Source organism: Triticum aestivum, chromosome 5D (genome assembly GCF_018294505.1).
Source record: "Triticum aestivum cultivar Chinese Spring chromosome 5D, IWGSC CS RefSeq v2.1, whole genome shotgun sequence".
Lineage (NCBI taxonomy): Eukaryota > Viridiplantae > Streptophyta > Magnoliopsida > Poales > Poaceae > Triticum > Triticum aestivum.
In genome coordinates, this window is record NC_057808.1 from 449,795,264 (window position 1) to 449,813,296 (window position 18,033).

The 18,033-nt window shown below is 45.5% G+C and overlaps 2 pseudogenes; both read left to right on the forward strand.

Annotated features, from left to right (window-relative positions):
- The first annotated feature begins 2,491 nt into the window (after nucleotides 1–2,491).
- Nucleotides 2,492–7,371, forward strand: LOC123122638 (protein FAR1-RELATED SEQUENCE 11-like; annotated as a pseudogene).
- A 7,324-nt stretch (nucleotides 7,372–14,695) lies between these two features.
- Nucleotides 14,696–17,430, forward strand: LOC123125454 (wall-associated receptor kinase 5-like; annotated as a pseudogene).
- The last annotated feature ends 603 nt before the right edge of the window (nucleotides 17,431–18,033 follow it).

An 18,033-nucleotide genomic window follows, 5' to 3' on the forward strand; every position in this document is an offset into this window, starting at 1 on the left:
TATCCAGTACATCATCATTCCGGACCGGGTCTTTCCTTGTGTGGCCACACATCCATCTCAACATGCTCATCTTCGCTACAACTAACTGTTGAACATGTCGCATTTTAGTCAGCCGACAGTGATGGTACTAACATAGGCCGTGCAAAAGTTGGAACTCGGTTCACCGTCAGTCGATATGGCATATATTTATGATCAATATCCTCGGAAGAGTACCCCGCAAAAATAATGTCACAGAGGGTTTCAGTCATTAGCTTGTCCTTGTGAAAGTTGTATACCAAAAGATGTGTTTGCAGGGGTAATATTCTAGCATATACAGTACTTAAATCTATAGATTTACCATTCCTTTTTCAGTTATAGCATTAACAGAAATCCAGCGCAAGTGAGGACATATCAATTTTTTATGATGGCCATTGGGCTTCACAAGTATATGCAAGATACGAACATTTTTCAGTTTTAACATACAACAGAAACATCCCGCAAACAGAAGTGAGCAAATATTATTTTCCCTTTTTAATGCTCATACGGAAGTTACAAGACAACTCAACAATGGAGGACATGCCACACCCATAGTTTACTAATACTAAATCTGATGCGCCTGAGCTACAAGACCATGAGCCAGCGCACTGCATCCTCTAGCAGTTTTTAGGAACTTATTAAGCAGCAAAGAGGATCTCAACAAGGTGATACCTTCAAATGGCACCTGCAGAAGCTACAACCGTCGGCTGCCCCTGGCTTCCCACCGGCCTCATCTACTCTGAGCGTGCGCCGGTGACCGGCTGGCCAAAAATGGAGGCTGACACTGGCCAAGAGGAACACCAGCTCCAATAAACATGCCTACACCCCATTTCTGTTAACCCGATAGTACACTTATGAAACCCGGCACTGAACTAAGGGTTTGATTTGCTGACTGAGAAACTCACCCTTTCTGTTAGAGGGGGAGCGAAGCGAGGGGATGTCGGCGTGCTTTGTTGTATGTGGATGGAAGAAGAGAGCCACGATAACAATAAAAAAATGGTAGGTAGTACCAAAGGAAGAGCAAAGGGGGCGCTTTTAAGCAGCCCACAACAACCGACATTGCATGTCCCATCCCATGTCCGCCAGTCGAGCACAAAGCAAGGCCACACCCAGACGCATAGGCGTGCTCGCACGAGGCGGGCGCCTACACAACAAGATACCCAGCCAGACTGGTTGCAACCAACCCTCACCCTCCGCCTAGCCGTCAGTCTGGCCCTCGGGACAGTCGACTGGATGCAGCATCGACGCATGCGGGGATCGCACCACATGGCCCACCGCGGATCCTGGCGCTACCGGACCGCCTTAATAGCTGCGAAGGCTGATTCAATCGCGCAAGCCGCACAATTGGGTGCACCGTGTGTTCTGACTGTAGCGACTGAACTAGCCCGCCGCGGGTAGAAGACGCCGGCAGGAGGGCCCGGCTAGTCCATCCCGCACGGGTCTCGCTCGCGAGGGCACCCGACGCCACCTAATGCAGTGGCCCCGGGCACGCCCTTTGTTGAACCGTCATGGACCAGAACCGTCATGGACCACCCAGACGGGTCACCCAGGTTAGAGCCGTTCGGGCAGATCGGATGGCTTGGAGCGCCCCCGAGATGCCCCCGCAGCACGCCACCGAGGGACGGGAGGCCAGAGGCCCTCTCAGCCCTCTATGAGCCCCAAGAGGGTATTCCAGTATCCTTTATAGGAGTAATGAGGTCCTTATAGTTCAGACCTAGTTCAAGGCAGAAGAAGTTGATTTTGTTTGGTTATACTCAGTCATATTCCAATTAGGAAAGTTTGGAGAGTCAAGAAACATGAGCTGTGTTCACAATAAAATTTTGATGCTAGCGCAACAATAACAAAAAAATTCGAGAGATTCAGGTAGTTGGTGTTATACTGATTACGGTACTTCACTGTTTCACATTGCACCTCGGCAGTTATTCTTTATCACAATATAGTAACTTTTTCCAAGTTAGACATAAAAATTGTTCATCCAACAGTGGGTTAAGTTGTCCGTGTATGGTTATTTTGCGCAAAGTCTCTCACAAACATCGCTTGTTCTTTCATGAAAAAAGAAGACATTGCTTGTTGCTAGGGAGTATTTAGTTATTGATGACAAGCAGTTTGTTTTTCCATCTTTTTACAATGTAATCTTTCGGCTGGTTCGGCAATTGGTATAACATGTGGTCTGCATTCATATACAATTGGCATAGCACGTTTGTTGGGTGTGGTGCCTCGACCTAACTTTTATTTTCCAGGATGTAACAATATATAGCATGGCAACACATGGTTGGTACCAGTGTATTAGGTTAGTCATACATTGCCATGCCTCGCGGTTGGGTTGCACGCCCCATGTCCCTATAAGTAGCATAGTTGTGAAGCAAGGCATCAAGGAAATTTTACAGAATATTTGTCCCAAAAACATGATAGCCCTGCTGTGTTAATGAAAAATCAGCTTGCAATCTGTAGGCTTGTGAAGTGTCAGGAACATAGCAGCGAGCCCCACTACAGTTGGCGATACTTCTGTGCATCAGGTAACTGACCGGTGTCTCCTCCTACTCCGCGGCTCGTGGTCGTTTATGCACCCACTGCCGATCCGGGGAACCAGACAAATGTGTCCATGCATGGTCCACCTTGTTCTTTCTAGTCTAACAGTTTCTCCCCTGCTTGGATCAATCCTTCGCTCCAGCCAGAAGAAAAAGGAGGGTAGTCTGGACGCGGTTGTTCTAGTCACGAGCACAGGTGATCTCTTTATCTGGGCGGTAGGACTACGCTTCGGGATGTGTGGCGCTCAATTACAGAGGCAGTCAGTCATTCTTTTTTAATTCACATGTCGAGGGAATACCGTATAGAGCTGGGTAGTTCGTCCTGCAGGAGACGAGGCGCGCAGCCTGCGCCGTGACGGCGAGAAAGCAGAGCCGTGGCTCGGGATTGTGTTTCCCGTCTGATCCGTGGCTCAGGAAATGCGCTTCCCCGGCAGGGAGCGGTGTGGGCGCTAGTAAATGACCGGCGGAGTTGTCCCCCACCTCTGGATAAGGGTTGTTGGATCGCCATTGACGCCCTTGCAGATCTGCGGTGGAGCACATAACAGGCGGCGCTCGTTGCAATGGAGTTCCTGCTGCAACCGATTAGGAGGTAAGAGAGATAATCCCCTCTGCGTGCAGCCGCCGTCCCAATACTTAATCTGTAGGTTCTGCTTCTATATCTTGGTAGTCGATCTGTGTGCCTGACACACATAATCTACCGTCTGCAGCACCGCGGTCATGGAAGAAGTGAACGACAGCCAGCTTGCAATGGAGCCGCTGCACTACCCGGCGATGGCGACTGAGGCTGAGCGGCTACCACCCATGGCGACTGGTAGTGTTGACGGGAAAATCTGTGCGGCCGAGGGGGGAGCTGTAGGCGAAGGGGATGCTAAACCGCAAGCATCTGAGCGATCTATTGGACAGATTGATCCCAAGACACCAGGCTGGACTCGCAGGTAATCTACATGTCAATGTTGCTTGCAGTACAGGCTCCTGGACTGATTTTGTGTGTACTATAGATGGCATGGACTGACTGGCATATAGGCTGAGCTTGAATGCAGCAGGTTTTAGTTTCAGATATGTGTGGGAAGAGGTTGTCCTAAAAAATGAAATGTAGTGCTGCATTTATTGTTGGATCAGATGTAGCAGCGCTTGATAAACAAATGAAAAAGAACCATTGGTATGTAAGGATGTCTTATGCGCATACTGGATTATGAAAGTAGGGATAAAAGATAGCAAAAGTCACCTAGAACATATAAAATGTACTGAAATAATTCCTGGATTATGGAAGTATGGATATAAGATAGCAAAAGTCACATAGAACATATAAAATGTACTGAATTAATTCCTGGGACAGATGAATTTGCATCTTTGACATATGTAAATGGTTGTTCTGCTCCTGCAATGGTTGTCTACCTTACAAATGTCTGTATGTTGCATTATCTGAGCTGTGTTTTAGGGTGCTAATCCGTGCTAAAATAGGTAACCGTTGCGATGGGAATTAGAGAATAAAAAGACAAAGGTTTCAGGCGTTGATTAGTTATGTAGAGAGTTTGTTCAGAAATAAGCAAATAAAGAAACAGAGAATTAAGAGCTTCTGCTTTACTGCTGCAATTGAAATAGAAACACATGGGTAGTGCCATCCGAGTGATCATAAGTAGCTGACTTTGAGAATACTGTTATTTATCAATGCAGCGATATGTATGTCATCGAGAATTTATTGAATTAGTATGAAAACCGTGCACTCACACATTAATTATATTAAAAATGCAGGGCTAGAATTGGAGCAGCTGCACCAGGAAGGGCACCTTGCCCTGGGCGAACCAGTGCCCTTGAGAAGGCAATATGGAGTTTGCTGATCAACCCGGGAACATTGTAATTGTCCCAGCTCTCGGTACAAGCTTCGATGCACTTGGATAGGCTTATGATTTTTACAATCTATACTCGTGGGAGAAGGGTTTTGGAATTAGATACGGGAAGAGCAGGCTGAATGTGAAGAGAACAAAATGCATGCAAGAAATCGTGTGTGGGTGTGCGGTAAGCATATGTAACCTCCATGTAGTACCATCTATTAATTCGATCTGATTTCTTCATGGGGATGGAACCTGAGCTGTTTCTCCTGCATCCATTTTGGTTTTTGCAGGGTAAACCTGGGGTGGAGAACACAAGGTCATGTCGATGCGAGTGCCCTGCCTTAATAAGACTGCTCCGATCAAAGGACAATGATTGGTACATAGCAGAGCAACATGAACAACACAACTATTCATTGTCTCCGACATATTGTCAGACAATACACTGGCCGTCGCACAAGCATATTGATGCGTACAGTGGGGAGTCGGTGGAGCAGTTGCGGCAGAACAATGTGAACCTGGCAAAAGTGCACAGCATCATCGGGAGTTTTTTTGGTTCAGTGGAGAAGGTACCTTTCACAAAAAGAGCTCTGAAGAATTTCTGTGGCAAAATCAGCAGAGAGCAGGCAGAGGACGATGTTAGGAAAACTATGGAGGTTTTTGCAGAATTGGGTTCACAAGATCCACATTTCACACACCGAGTCTAGGCAGACAAAGATGGTCGGATAACCACTCTTATGTGGGAAAATGGGAGCAGCAGACTGCAGTACACATTCTTCGGAGACGTTGTTACCTTCGATACGACGTACAGAACAAACTTGTACAACATGCCCTTTGGCCTCTTTGTCGGTGTGAATAACCATTTTCAGAGCATCATCCTAGCTGGGGTTTTGGTTCGTGACGAAAAAGTTGAGACCTTTGAGTGGGTTTTCACAGAGTTCGTTAGGATGATGGGTGGAAGTGCCCCTAAGACAATTCTAACCGGTATGAATCTGTACTATACAGATTATCTTGATGGCATACATACGGAAATGATGCTTTGAGATGAAAGCTTATCTAACACGAATCTTGCTTTTGTGCAGATCAGAACCGTTCGGTGGAGGTCGCCATAAAAAATGTGATGCCGCAGATAGAGCACTGATGGTGCAAGTGGCATGTCCTAAAAAAGGCCAAGGAATCACTTGGTTCACTTTACACCAGGAAGAGCGAATTCAGGGCAGAGTTCCACAAGGTAGTGAATCACATGCTTACAAATCAATGAATTCGAGGATGCTTGGAAGATGTTGTTTGATAAATATAATTTAAAGACACATAACTACATGACCTAACTTTATGAAATAAGGTACAAGTGGGCGAAGCCGTATTTTAAAGGTGTTTTATGTGCTAAGATGACTAGTACTCAGCGAAGTGAAAGTGCAAAAGAATTATGTTCCTCCGGGTTGTCCAATGCATATGTTTGTGAAGAAGTACATGAGACTTCAGTTTGACAGGGAGGCAGAGGAGAACTACGAGGAGAAGCGGACACGAATAGTAAGTCAAAAATAATAGTTCATACTAGTAGGCTGGTAGTATCGTAATCACTGATTTGATGGTACTGCATTTCAGGGGAGACCACTATACAAAGCAAACTTAGCTATTGAGCGGCATGCTGGCAAGATATACACACGAGCTATGTTTCAGCAGTTTGGGCACATACTGTATGAGTGCGGCGCATACCAGGTTGAAGAGCTTGAGAAGGGGAAACTTTACCTTACTATTCATACAGAGGCAGCGAGGAGGGAGAAGTGGTGAAGAGTGTCGTACAAGGTAAACGTTCTTGACGGAGGCGAAGAATTTGACCGCGAGTGCGGGCAATTTGCACACATGGGACTCCTATGCAGCCATGTTTTGAAGGTAAGATCAAGCTGGTGTTTAGATATGCAGATATAGTCTGTGAAGTCTATGATGAACTAACTGGCAAAATTTGGATTATGCAGGTGCTGGATCTTATCTGTATTACAGAGATACCATAGAAACACATAGTGAAGTGATGGACGAGGGATGCACGAGACATTCTACCAGCTCATCTGACTCACTATCAGAGGAATAATGCACACAAAAATCCTTTCAGCTTCAGGCATTTCAATATGTACATGCACGCCATGGAGTTGGTGCGGATGGGTGATGCAAGTGTAAAAGCATATAAGAAATTCATGTGCCTCATTAAGAATTGCATGGTGGAGATGCAGCCCTTTGCAGAGATTAGAGATGGGTTAGGATTGGAGGACAGGATTGCTGAGCATGGAGATGTAGTCAACCAACAAGCACCACAAGTGGCAATGGTTGCTGCAAGTGGTGGGGCAGGCATGGGCACTGTCAACGATGATGCTACTTCTGCAAATGAGAGTGGGAACAGACTGAGCGGTCAGTTGGCACCAAAGAAGCGCAAAGAAATGGGGCGGCCATCAACTAGCAGGGAGAAGGCACCATACGAGGGGTTGAGCAAACGACCCCGGTTTTGCACCATATGTCGCGGGCAAGGGGACAAGAGAACTACCTGCCCTGACCGAGGTGATGCCCCGGAACCTGTTCGCAAACCGTCTAGGTGCAAAAATTGTGGAATTGAAGGTCACAGGCGAAACAACTGCCACAAAGTAGGTGATCTCAGGTTGGCTGGCATGTGAGCAGTGGCTGCAACCTGAAGAAATGAGAGATGTAGAATTTCACAGGTGTTCTTGAGTCATGGTTGCTGAATTTGTCATGTAGAACTGATGTAGTTCTGTCAGTACAAGTGTTCTTGAGACATGCAGGACTGATGCATGGCAACCAAAATAATAATTTGGGTTGGCCGAACAAGAGTATTGTACGCCTAAACTAGTGTGCATGTATGAGTTTTAGCACCAAGCTAATGTATGTTTTTCTGAAGTTTTAAACAAAGTAGTCTGGTTGTGTGAACACTGATCGTTTCTGTACTTCTGAATTTTTGTAGAATTTGTGCATGCATTCTGGAGTTAACATGAGAAGGAACGTGTCTTTGTGAACTGAATTTTTGTGAAACAATACATGCATTCTGGCCTTGCTTCAGAGATGCAGGATTGCTTTTCAAATTCCACATATTTATGGCCTGGCATGCACACTCGGACTCTGTTTGCTTCAATATTTAAAAATGAGGAGAGGTGGCACGCACACTCGGACTCTGGCAGCATCTCGCCGTCGAATCCAGTGGACGTGGAGGTGAACAATATTTAAAAGTGAGGAGAGATGGCGCTGGATTAGCTGTCGACGAGATTGAGCGAGAACGGGAGGGGATGAATGAATCGTGCGGGGGAAGACTGGTAAGGTGAGACCCAATTATGGATCGACAGCCACCGTTGGCCCAGAATCCACGCGAAAGCGGCCCACCCCGTCTGCGAACGTCTGAGCCAGAGCCCAGGTATCTCACGACGTAACAAGGCCGGCATGACAGACGTGGGCCACGGGAAACTGTTCATTAATAGATATACGGGAATACTGGCTGGGCTCTATACGCGAATGATTGTGGATCACGAGGCCTGCAAGCGGGGAGGATACCGAGCGCACCTGTGCTCGCGCTCAGAAGATCACTTTCTGGGTAGTCTGCAGTATATAGCGTCCCCACAAATGCTATTTGCCGCTCCTTGAGTGAATTACGCAGCGATGGCGCAGCCGCTTTTGTATATGGGCTCGGCCCACTTTACGTGTGGCTTCACTTTTTTGTTCATTGGGTTCCTTCCTAATAATGAATATAAATAAAGCACTAAAAATAGAATAGAAAATTATATGATTCGCCAGTTTCGTTCTCATGCTCGTGGGCATTGTTACTTGCCTCTTACAGATTTGCACTTTTTTAATTCTATTTTGTCATCTTCATTCCTCTTCTTTATTTTGTTTTATTTTCACTGTTTTAAAAACAACAATAAAGCCTATATCCCAAATAAGTTGTGGTAGGCTAGAGATGAAACCCAGAAATCTCACGACCAAGTTATGGGTCTGACACATGGATAGCTAGCTTCAACGCACCCCTGTTCATGACTAGTTCTTTGATGATACTCCAATTCTTTGGTGATACTCCTGGTTTCGTTGTTGTTGTTGTCACTATTTTTATTGTTTACATTTTTATATCAATTTATGTTCTCTAATACATGAATATTTTTCTCACAAACATAAATATTAATTTAAGGACAGGAGCAGTTTAGGCCATTTGCTCTAATAAAAACGAGAAGTAGCCAATTAGCCCCCGTATTCCCCATTGAGCACACGCCCAAAGAAAAACAATATTGCCCAGGCTCATTCGTGTATTTGCTAAAAAAAGGCTCATTCGTGTTAGCTCAGGACCTTAGGTTATACATAGCTAGTAGTGTTGGCAAAAACCGAATTGTGTCGTGTGTGTGCGCTCCTCTCTATTTGTGCCCGGGAGATGGTTTGCCGACCGCGTGAATATGGTGGCCTTGGGGTGCTTAACACCAATAAGTTTGCACGGGCATTGCAGCTAAGATAGCCTTGATACGAGTGGAAAGAGCCAAACAAAATCTTTGTGTGGGGCTTGGTAACCCATGTTCTGAGGAGGACCTCGACTTCTTCTATGCCTCCACCACAATCACCGTTGGGAATGACGCCAAAACTCCTTTCTGGGACGCCCATTGGTTGCTTGGGCGCAAACCCAAGGACATCGCCCTGTTAATTCATGAAGCATCAAAGAGAAAATATTGGAAAGTTAGGGAGGCCCTCAGTGGGAGTGCTTAGATCTTTAAGATCAATCTCCCTGCCATCATCTGCAGCGCCCACATCAAGGAATTATTCACTCTCTGGATGCTCGTTCATGACTTTCGCCTTGAGGCATATATTGAGGATGGCATTTTTAGGAAGCACTGGAATGATGGGATCTACTCGGCAACCAGTGCTTACAAGGCTCAATTCCTTGGGTTGACTCTCTCCCCATGGCTTTCATGGTTTGGAAGGTTTGGACGCCCCCAAAAATCAAATTCTTTGCATGGTTAGCTTTGCAAGATCGTATTTGGACCGTCGATAGGTTGGAGAACCGGGGTTGGCAAAATTGTGGTCTCTGCCAACTTTGCAAAGAGAGCAAGAAACAAGAGCACATCTCTTCTTCTAATGTCGCTACACCCTTAGGCTTTGGAATTCAGTCATCAAAAAGATGGGTCTTGCCCACATGGACACCTCCACATGGAACCTTGATGATTCCGTCAAGGATTGGTAGGACAATAGAACCAACATGTAAAATCCCGACAGACGAGCCATGGCCTCCCTCACAATGCTTGTTTCGTAGACCATTTGGCACGAGAGAACCGCTCAGGTCTTCTGCCACAAGAGTGCACCATCGCCGATCCTTCTTAAAATAATATTAGAGGAGGCAAAACTTTGGGTCTTAGCCGGTGCTAAGAAACTTGGGATAATTTTATTGCGTAAGTGTCATGTCGTGATTGTGGTTCACGTGTAGTACTCTCTATTCCCTCTTTATTTAATAGATCGTTTTCCTTCGTTTCCAAAAAAGCTCTTTTTGTGCGCCATTGCTACTCTCTTTGTCAACACAATCGTTGGTGAGAGCGCACACTGGAGGCATGCATGCTTGGCAGCCTCCCTAGAGTTGGTGATAGCCATTTATTATGGATGGCAACGTAGATATCTTTTGTTGGAATGTTAAGAGGGATCAATAGCCGATGGTGCATAATCTAGTCAATACCCTTGATAGGGTAGCGAACATGGCCACAAGTACCAGATCGGAGGTTGCATAGAATTTTTTTCCATGTTTGAGCCTCTGGTGTGAACTAATACCTTGCTTTGTGTTGTTACTCGTGGTGGGTGTACGTCGTGCGAACTATTACAAATTTACAATGGGGCAGATGAATTGCTATCGAGAGTCTACATCTATGGAAGTAGATAGGGATGAGAGTCGCGTAGCCTCCTATATACAGGGTAGGGATAGTGTTTTATTGGAGGTACATCCAATCTAGCCGCCGACATGTTGAATTGGGAGGCCAAGATGATCCTAGACGCTCTATCCGATCTTCCAGGCTCCCTTCTATTGTAAGCTTCTTGGTGCCCCCCTGCCGATCCCCGTGGCAGGCCTGTTGATGATCAGCTTGGGGAGAAACCACCCCTGGTGTATTACATCTCCAACATCCCCCGAGCGAGTCTGAGATTGAACTAGCTGGTCTTCAAGGTCCTGGGCGAGCTCCTTGTCTTCATGTTGGTCTTCAAGGATGATGATTGCTCTCTCGTAAGAGTGGTTGGGTAACCTCCAAGTATAAGGGTGAAGTAACCTAGCAATAAGTTTTTTCCTTGGCTTAAGAACCAAGGTTTATCGAACAAATAGGAGTTGTTGCAGCAAACAGAGTCATGGGTACCTGCACAAAACACAATACAAAATTTCCCCCCCCCAACACTTCAAGAAGGTTGCCAAGCTTCTTGTCATGCTAATTACAAGATTAAATTGAATGATATGGTCGGAACTGGTAGATAGGTAAAATAAATAAAATGTTATAGGAAGGAAAAGTATTTTTTGTGATGTTTTTAGTAAAACAAAATAGACCCCCGGGGCCATAGGTTCACTAGTGGCATCTCTCCAAGCAGACAAGTATGGTGAGGTAAACATATTCTAGTTGGGCAGAGATTAAATTGAACTATGTATATTTATGACTATGATCATTCATGGTATAATCTCATATATGCATTGCTTTCGTGATATGTAGACCATTATCCAACTGCATCTACAACTAATACTCCACCAAGACCGCTATCCAACATGCATCTCAAAGTATATGTTTACAACAAACAGAGCATTGCAATAAGCATGGTGACATAATGTAGGCAGTAAAACTATCATCCAAGTGTACATTCCCTTTCTATCACTGGGATAAATCACCACAAGATTGAACCCACTACTAAGCACTACTCCCTCTGAAGAACTACCCATCAAACTTGGCCAAAGTAGAAAATAGATCTAAGAGAATAAATAGCTATTTAATTATATAGCAAAGAAACTTCAAAAGATTCAATATATTTCAGTGAACAATCTGTTCATAAAGTCATAATTCATCATATCCCAACAAGCACATCCGATAAAATTGTATGGATCCCAATCATATGAGGCAGCTCACAGAAACTTCGTATCGAATCCGAAGAGATATCTAGCTACTGCTATGGACCCTAAGGTCCTAAGGAAACTACTCACATATGGTCATGGAGGCAGCAGGGTTGATGAAGAAGCCTTCGATGATGGATTCCCCCTCTGGTAGAGTGCCAGAACAAGCCTTTAGATTGGATATCCACGAAATAGGAACTTGCAGAGGTGGAAAATATCGGAGAAAATTGGTACCGAGGGTTTCTTGATTTATAGGATTTATCAGCGAAAGAATTGGCACAAGGCGGTACCCAGGGCCCACATGGCCATGCCATGTGGGTGGTCCCCCGGTCGCGCCACCTGGCAGCATGGGGCCCCTGGCTGCCCCAACAGGTCGCGACACATTCTGGACTCCTGTATCTTGGAAAAAAACTTATTGATCCTCAAGGTTTTTTTACCTCCACAAATAGGAATTTTCTAAAAAGTAAAAACATGCAAAAAAATAGCAATTGGCTTTGGGCATTGAATTAATAGGTTAGTCCAGAAAAATAATCTAAATTGTTGCAAAAAGAACTCCAAAGTGATAATATAATAGCATGAAGCAATAAAAGATGATAGATACGTTTGAGATATATCAGCATCCCCAAGCTTAATCGCTACTTGTCCTCAAGTAGGTAGATCATAAAACAAAGTTAACTTTTAATGTGGAATGCTACCCAGCATGACCTTGATCTAATGATGTAGAGTGTTGTGAACTCAGGATAAAAGTGATTCAAAGCAATAGTCTATAGTTAATAGCAATCAAGTAACATCAAAATGTGCAAATAAAATTACTCTTGCTTTTCATGGTTCAATGTATTCATGTAATACCAATCAATAGTCATATGTATCAAATTCATGGTTCAAAATGCTCAAGGCTCTATCATATCCAAACACCTTATCATAACACAACCCAAAGCTTCGGTCAAGTAATCGAGTACATGGCTCTACCTTTTCAACTATTTAGCAAATCGCTATGTGCTCAAGTCACAAGCCTTGATCTTCGCACTTAAATGCTAAATAGAATGTTGATGGAGATTTTAAAATAAGTTAAAAATCTATAAACGTCACACACCAATGCAGTTGGCTGTTAGGCAATGGGATTGTCATGCAACGGATGCAGTAGAGCTAATATATGAAAGCCCTCCAAATGGACTAGTGGGTTGTGCATCCAACTTGCTTACTCACGAAAACCTCGAGCATTTTGAGGAAGCTCATCATTGGAATATCCTAGCCAAGTTTTGTAATGTAAAAGGTCCCCTACTAGTATGATGATAAAACATATGAAAACTCTCTATACGAAGCACATGGTGCTACTTTAAATCACAATTTATGTATAAAGGATAGTAGTGTGCCTCCTGTCTATTTATTCTCTACCTTTTTGCTGTTGGTCTTTGGCTTTTTTTTATTCTCACAGGTAGAGGCACACTCTAAATGACATCACATTTTTATTTACTGATAACTCAGAAAATATGATGATTACAAATGAATGCCTCTGGCGATGTACTAGGTTGTGAAATGATCTAGTGTAACATGTAAAACAATGATGAATAGTGGTCAAGCCACAACTATCATGTCATCTGTATATGATCATGAAAACATAAGTCATGAAAATAAGAAAGGAAGTTGCATGGCAATATGTCTCGAAATGGTTATGAAAATGCCACAATAGGTATGTACTCCCTCCGTTTTATTTACTCTGCATATTAGAGTTGACTGAAGTCAAACTTTGTAAAGTTTGACCAAATTTATTGAAAAGAATATAAATATTTAGCATAACAAATATATATGATGTGGAAGTACATTCAACAACGAATCTAATGGTATTGATTTGTTATTGTATATGTTAATATTTTTGTCTATGAACTTTGTCAAAGTTTGTAAAACTTGACTTTGACCAAAACTAATATGCGGAGTAAATAAAAACGGAGGGAGTATGTTGGTTGTTTTGAAGGAGATAGATTTTTATGGGTAGGAGAACAAGAGGAAGCTCTCCCATAAAGTTTGGACGCACCAGTAATTTTTTTTTTTTTGAAAAGGAGGATAGGAAATGCACGGGTAAAGTACGCACCTAGTCTCAATGTGAGAGTGGGAAATGCACGATACCAAAGAGGTTAGCAAATATCATTAGTAGAAAAAACACCTTATAGGATTTCTGTACTGGCAGTGTTTAGGATAATCTGAATGCGACTACTAATTTTCCAAACTACCAACAGTGTTCGGCCTTGAGCTAAATGTCTCTAGTACTTAGCACCCTGCAGCTTTGTGGACGAGTCAACATTACCAGTGTCTTTGGGAGCTAAACGTCGCTAGTAAAGTCATCAGTACCAAAGCATCGTCCATGCACCGAAGCACCGGGTTTTTTCTTCTAATTTTCTGTTCACCGCGGTAGCAGATGAGCTCGGTAGCCAAATAGCCGCACTCATGTATTTGCAGTTTTAGTTTTTATATCACTACCCTGAATATTCATACTTCAAGTATAAATGAAATAGATTGCAAACACAATAAAGCATATGTATTTGTAGTTTTAGTTTCCATATTATTACTCTGAATATTCATATTAGTTACAATCAAATATCAATGAAATATATTGCAAAATATTCCCCACAACAAGGTGCGGGGTATCATCTAGCATATCTTAACATGCAACGTATATATCCATCTCATATGTCTCACACATGCCACCTCTTATTTAAATGCACAAGCAAGACATCTACATTATCAAGGCGCATGCAATTAATCAACTTTTCACATTACACCACATGCATGTCCTCCACATCATCAAGCGCTCATGCAACCTTTCAACTTTCCACTTTCTACCACATGCAAGCCTCCACATCATCAAAGAACATGAAATCCCTTCACCCCATTAATTTTTAATTTTTGTTTTTTAACAATAAATAATTGAACTTGGATGTCATCCACCCTCCATTTATCTTTAGGTTGAATGTGGTGCAATAATATTTTTATATATTCGAATTTTTTTATAAGCACATCACACGCCTAATTTCCACACGCACCGAAGACTTATGTGCAGAATTTGTGGCAGAAGACGACCAGACTAGTCCAAGTCGATGTTTTGGACTGAACCGTGAAAAATGCCATTACCAGCAGTACCAAAACTCTCTTATGCGAGAGTGGAGACCGGCGCCCATCTCATGCTTGAAGCGCGATAGGTAGGTACGCTCCATATGTATCCACATAGACCAAGTGACCAACCAATGGAGAAAACAACTGATTACACCTCGGCGGCAGCACAAGTAGTGGTCATATTCATGATGGCAGCGGCGCTCATGTCCCCGCTCTGCTGCGCCGCTGCTCCAAGTCCACCGGCGATGGGGCTGCCGGGCTGCGAGACCCGCTGCGGCAACGTGAGCGTGCCGTACCCCTTCGGCATAGGGCCGCCCAGGTGCTACCACTCGCGGGGGTTCAAGCTCACCTGCGTCGACCACGGAGGCAGCAGCAAGATCCCGAGGCTTCTGCTGGGCAACGGCAGCGTCAGCGCGTTCGAGGTGGTCGACATCACGCTGGAGAACAGCACGATGCGCGTCATCAGCCACGGGCTGCGCGCCATAAACATGAGCGGCGGCTCCGGGCGGTGGAGCCTCGGCGACAACGAACTGCCGTACAAGCTGAACCCGTGGTTGAACGAGTTCATCCTCACGGGTTGCAATGTGCAGGCGACGCTGGTGGGGAACGGGAGCCTCGTCAGCGGCTGCGCTTCTTTCTGCGCCGCCGATGGCCATGGCGGTGGCGCCATCTATGACCTGGCAACCTCCAACGCCAACTCCCACATCGGCTGCTGCCAGTCGTCCATCCAAGCTGCCAGCACGTCCTACGGCGTGGAGCTCAAGCGGCTCGACGCCAACCTGCCCAAGGTCAGCGATGTTGAAATTGTTGATTTGCCCGTGAACGTGCTCGCCGAGGTGGGCTGGTTCGACTTCGGCCAGACCCTGGACGACCTCAAAGGTCTCTCAAGGAAAGCTGATCAGCTCAGGGTCCCCGTGATTCTCGGGTGGGGGCTGGCGCACGGCGCATCAACAAATCATCCTAACTCATTCGAATGCCCTGACGACGTAGCCCGGAGCATCTGCAAGAGCGCCAACAGCTATTGCAGAGACGAGTCAATGGGCATCCCTAACCCTGTTTTTGGAGTCGGAGGCTACTCGTGCCAGTGCAACAAGGGCTACGAGGGCAACCCATACCTCACCGGAGGATGCCAACGTGAGTCTAAAGCTTGACATGTCCACATCTCATCGCTACTTTGTAAACTTGATTCTATTGTTGCTTGACTTAATTGTGTATATGCAGATATCAAAGAGCGCATCTGCCCGGCAGGAACCCATGTCAACAACTTCGTTCTCGGTGGCTGCGCCAAGTCCACGGACACAACCGCAGACGACACAGGTACGATTATCACCAGCTTGTGCATGACTACTACTACCACTGGATGGTCGTACGCATGCATCAATCGAACGATCCCTTTTTTAGGAAAAAAAAAAACTAGTGCCATGTTAGTTCAAATACTAATAGCAAACATATGAACGCGTATTGTTCAAATAGGTAACTATCATTTGATCATTGGTTTGTCGGTTGCTAGCGGACCATGCATTATACTTTTGACTCTTGGTGCGGTTCTAATCACCCGAGATCTTGAGAAACGCAAGGCGAACGCTTTGAGAGAGAAGTTCTTTAGTCAAAATCGTGGACAACTGTTGAAGCAGTTGATATCTCACAGGGCAGACATAGCAGAGAGGATGCTCATCTCTTTAGGAGAGCTGGAGAAGGCTACCAACAATTTTGATCAGGCTCGTAGGCTTGGTGGTGGAGGGCATGGCACCGTCTACAAAGGGATCTTGTCGGACTTACATGTTGTGGCTATCAAAAAGTCAAATATTGTTGTCAAGAGAGAAATCGACGAGTTCATAAACGAGGTTGCCATACTCTCGCAAATCAATCATAGGAATATTGTGAAGCTCCATGGATGTTGCCTCGAGACGGAAGTCCCTTTACTGACTTACGAGTTCATTTCTAATGGAACACTCAATGACCATCTTCACAACGAAGAACAAGGATCATTGCCTTGGAAAGATAGGTTAAGGATCACAGGTGAAATAGGAAAAGCTATTGCTTACCTGCACTCTGCTATTTCTGTCCCTGTAATACATCGAGATATCAAGCCTTCCAACATACTTCTTGACAATGGCTTGACAGCAAAAGTATCAGACTTCGGAGCTTCAAGGTACATCCCAGTGGATAAAACTGGAACAACAACTGCGGTGCAAGGAACTATAGGGTACTTGGACCCTATGTATTATTATACTGGACGTCTAACAGAAAGTAGTGATGTATATAGCTTTGGCGTCCTTCTTGTCTAACTGCTTACTAGGAGGAAGCCATCTTTGTACAGATCTTCCGAAGGCGATGGGCTTGTCATGCAATTTGTTACATTACATGCAGAAGGTAACTTGACCGAAATATTGGATCCACAAGTTGTAGAGGAGGGAGGTAGCGAAGTGAAAGAAGTAGCTAGTTTAGCTGCTTTATGCGTAAACTGAAAGCAGAGGACCGACCCACCATGAGGCAAGTGGAGATGGCGTTAGAAGCTCTCCAAGCATCCAAGGAGCGTGCCCGGGGTGATTATATAGAAGGAACTAGTCAGACGAAATATGTAGCAATGGACTATCCATCAACCATCCAACGAGCAAAGCGAAGCGAAGCTACCAGATGTTATAGCTTAGAAGAAGAGTTCCTGCTATCCGCAAGACACCCTCGATAGTTTTGTATAGCCAATCACTCGATGGGTTCTTTTTATCAAAAATGCGTGTGAAGCTGTAGTGTGTTATTAGTTATTTTTAAGTGCATTGTAAAGTATTTCAAAGCAAACAATTGAACTCAGTTGTATTAATTTTTGCCGTCGTCATGGGCGACGCGAGGGCAATCCGATCTCTCGCCGCGCCGCCTCCCCTCATACCCCTTCACTCCCTTGCCGCCACCGGAGACGACCGCCGGCAAAGCCCGCGCGGGCGCCGGGGAAGGTGGCGGCGGGGATCTCGACGCCCGGATCGATCCCGTCGGCCTGCGGGCCGGAGTATCGCATCGGTGGCCTGCGGATCCTTGGCCGGCAGCCCTGTCGGCGAGGCGGCAGCGTCCGGCGGCTGGCGACGTCTGCAGGCGGTGCTCGGCCGCGCGGGCGGCGGGTCGCTGGTGGAGTCCGGCCATGGCGCGGTGCTCCGTTGTGTCTGATCTGGAGGTTCCCCTTCCTCCTGCTGCCTCTCTCGTCGTCCCGGTTGTTTGCGGCTGCAGGCTCCGGTGATTGTGATCCCTGGTGGTGTACTTTGGGTCTGGGGGAGACCTTGGCCGGTTTGTCCGGCCCGGCGGCGGCGACGCCCATGGGCGCAGCTTTCCTTCATGAAGGCGCAGCCGAGGGCCCGATCTACCCACCCCGATCCCCGGCCGGGTGAAAACCTTCAATCCTCTTCGAATTTGGCGGCAGCGGCGCTGTTCGCGTTGTGACCTTCCTGGAGGTGTCGTCAAGGGCACT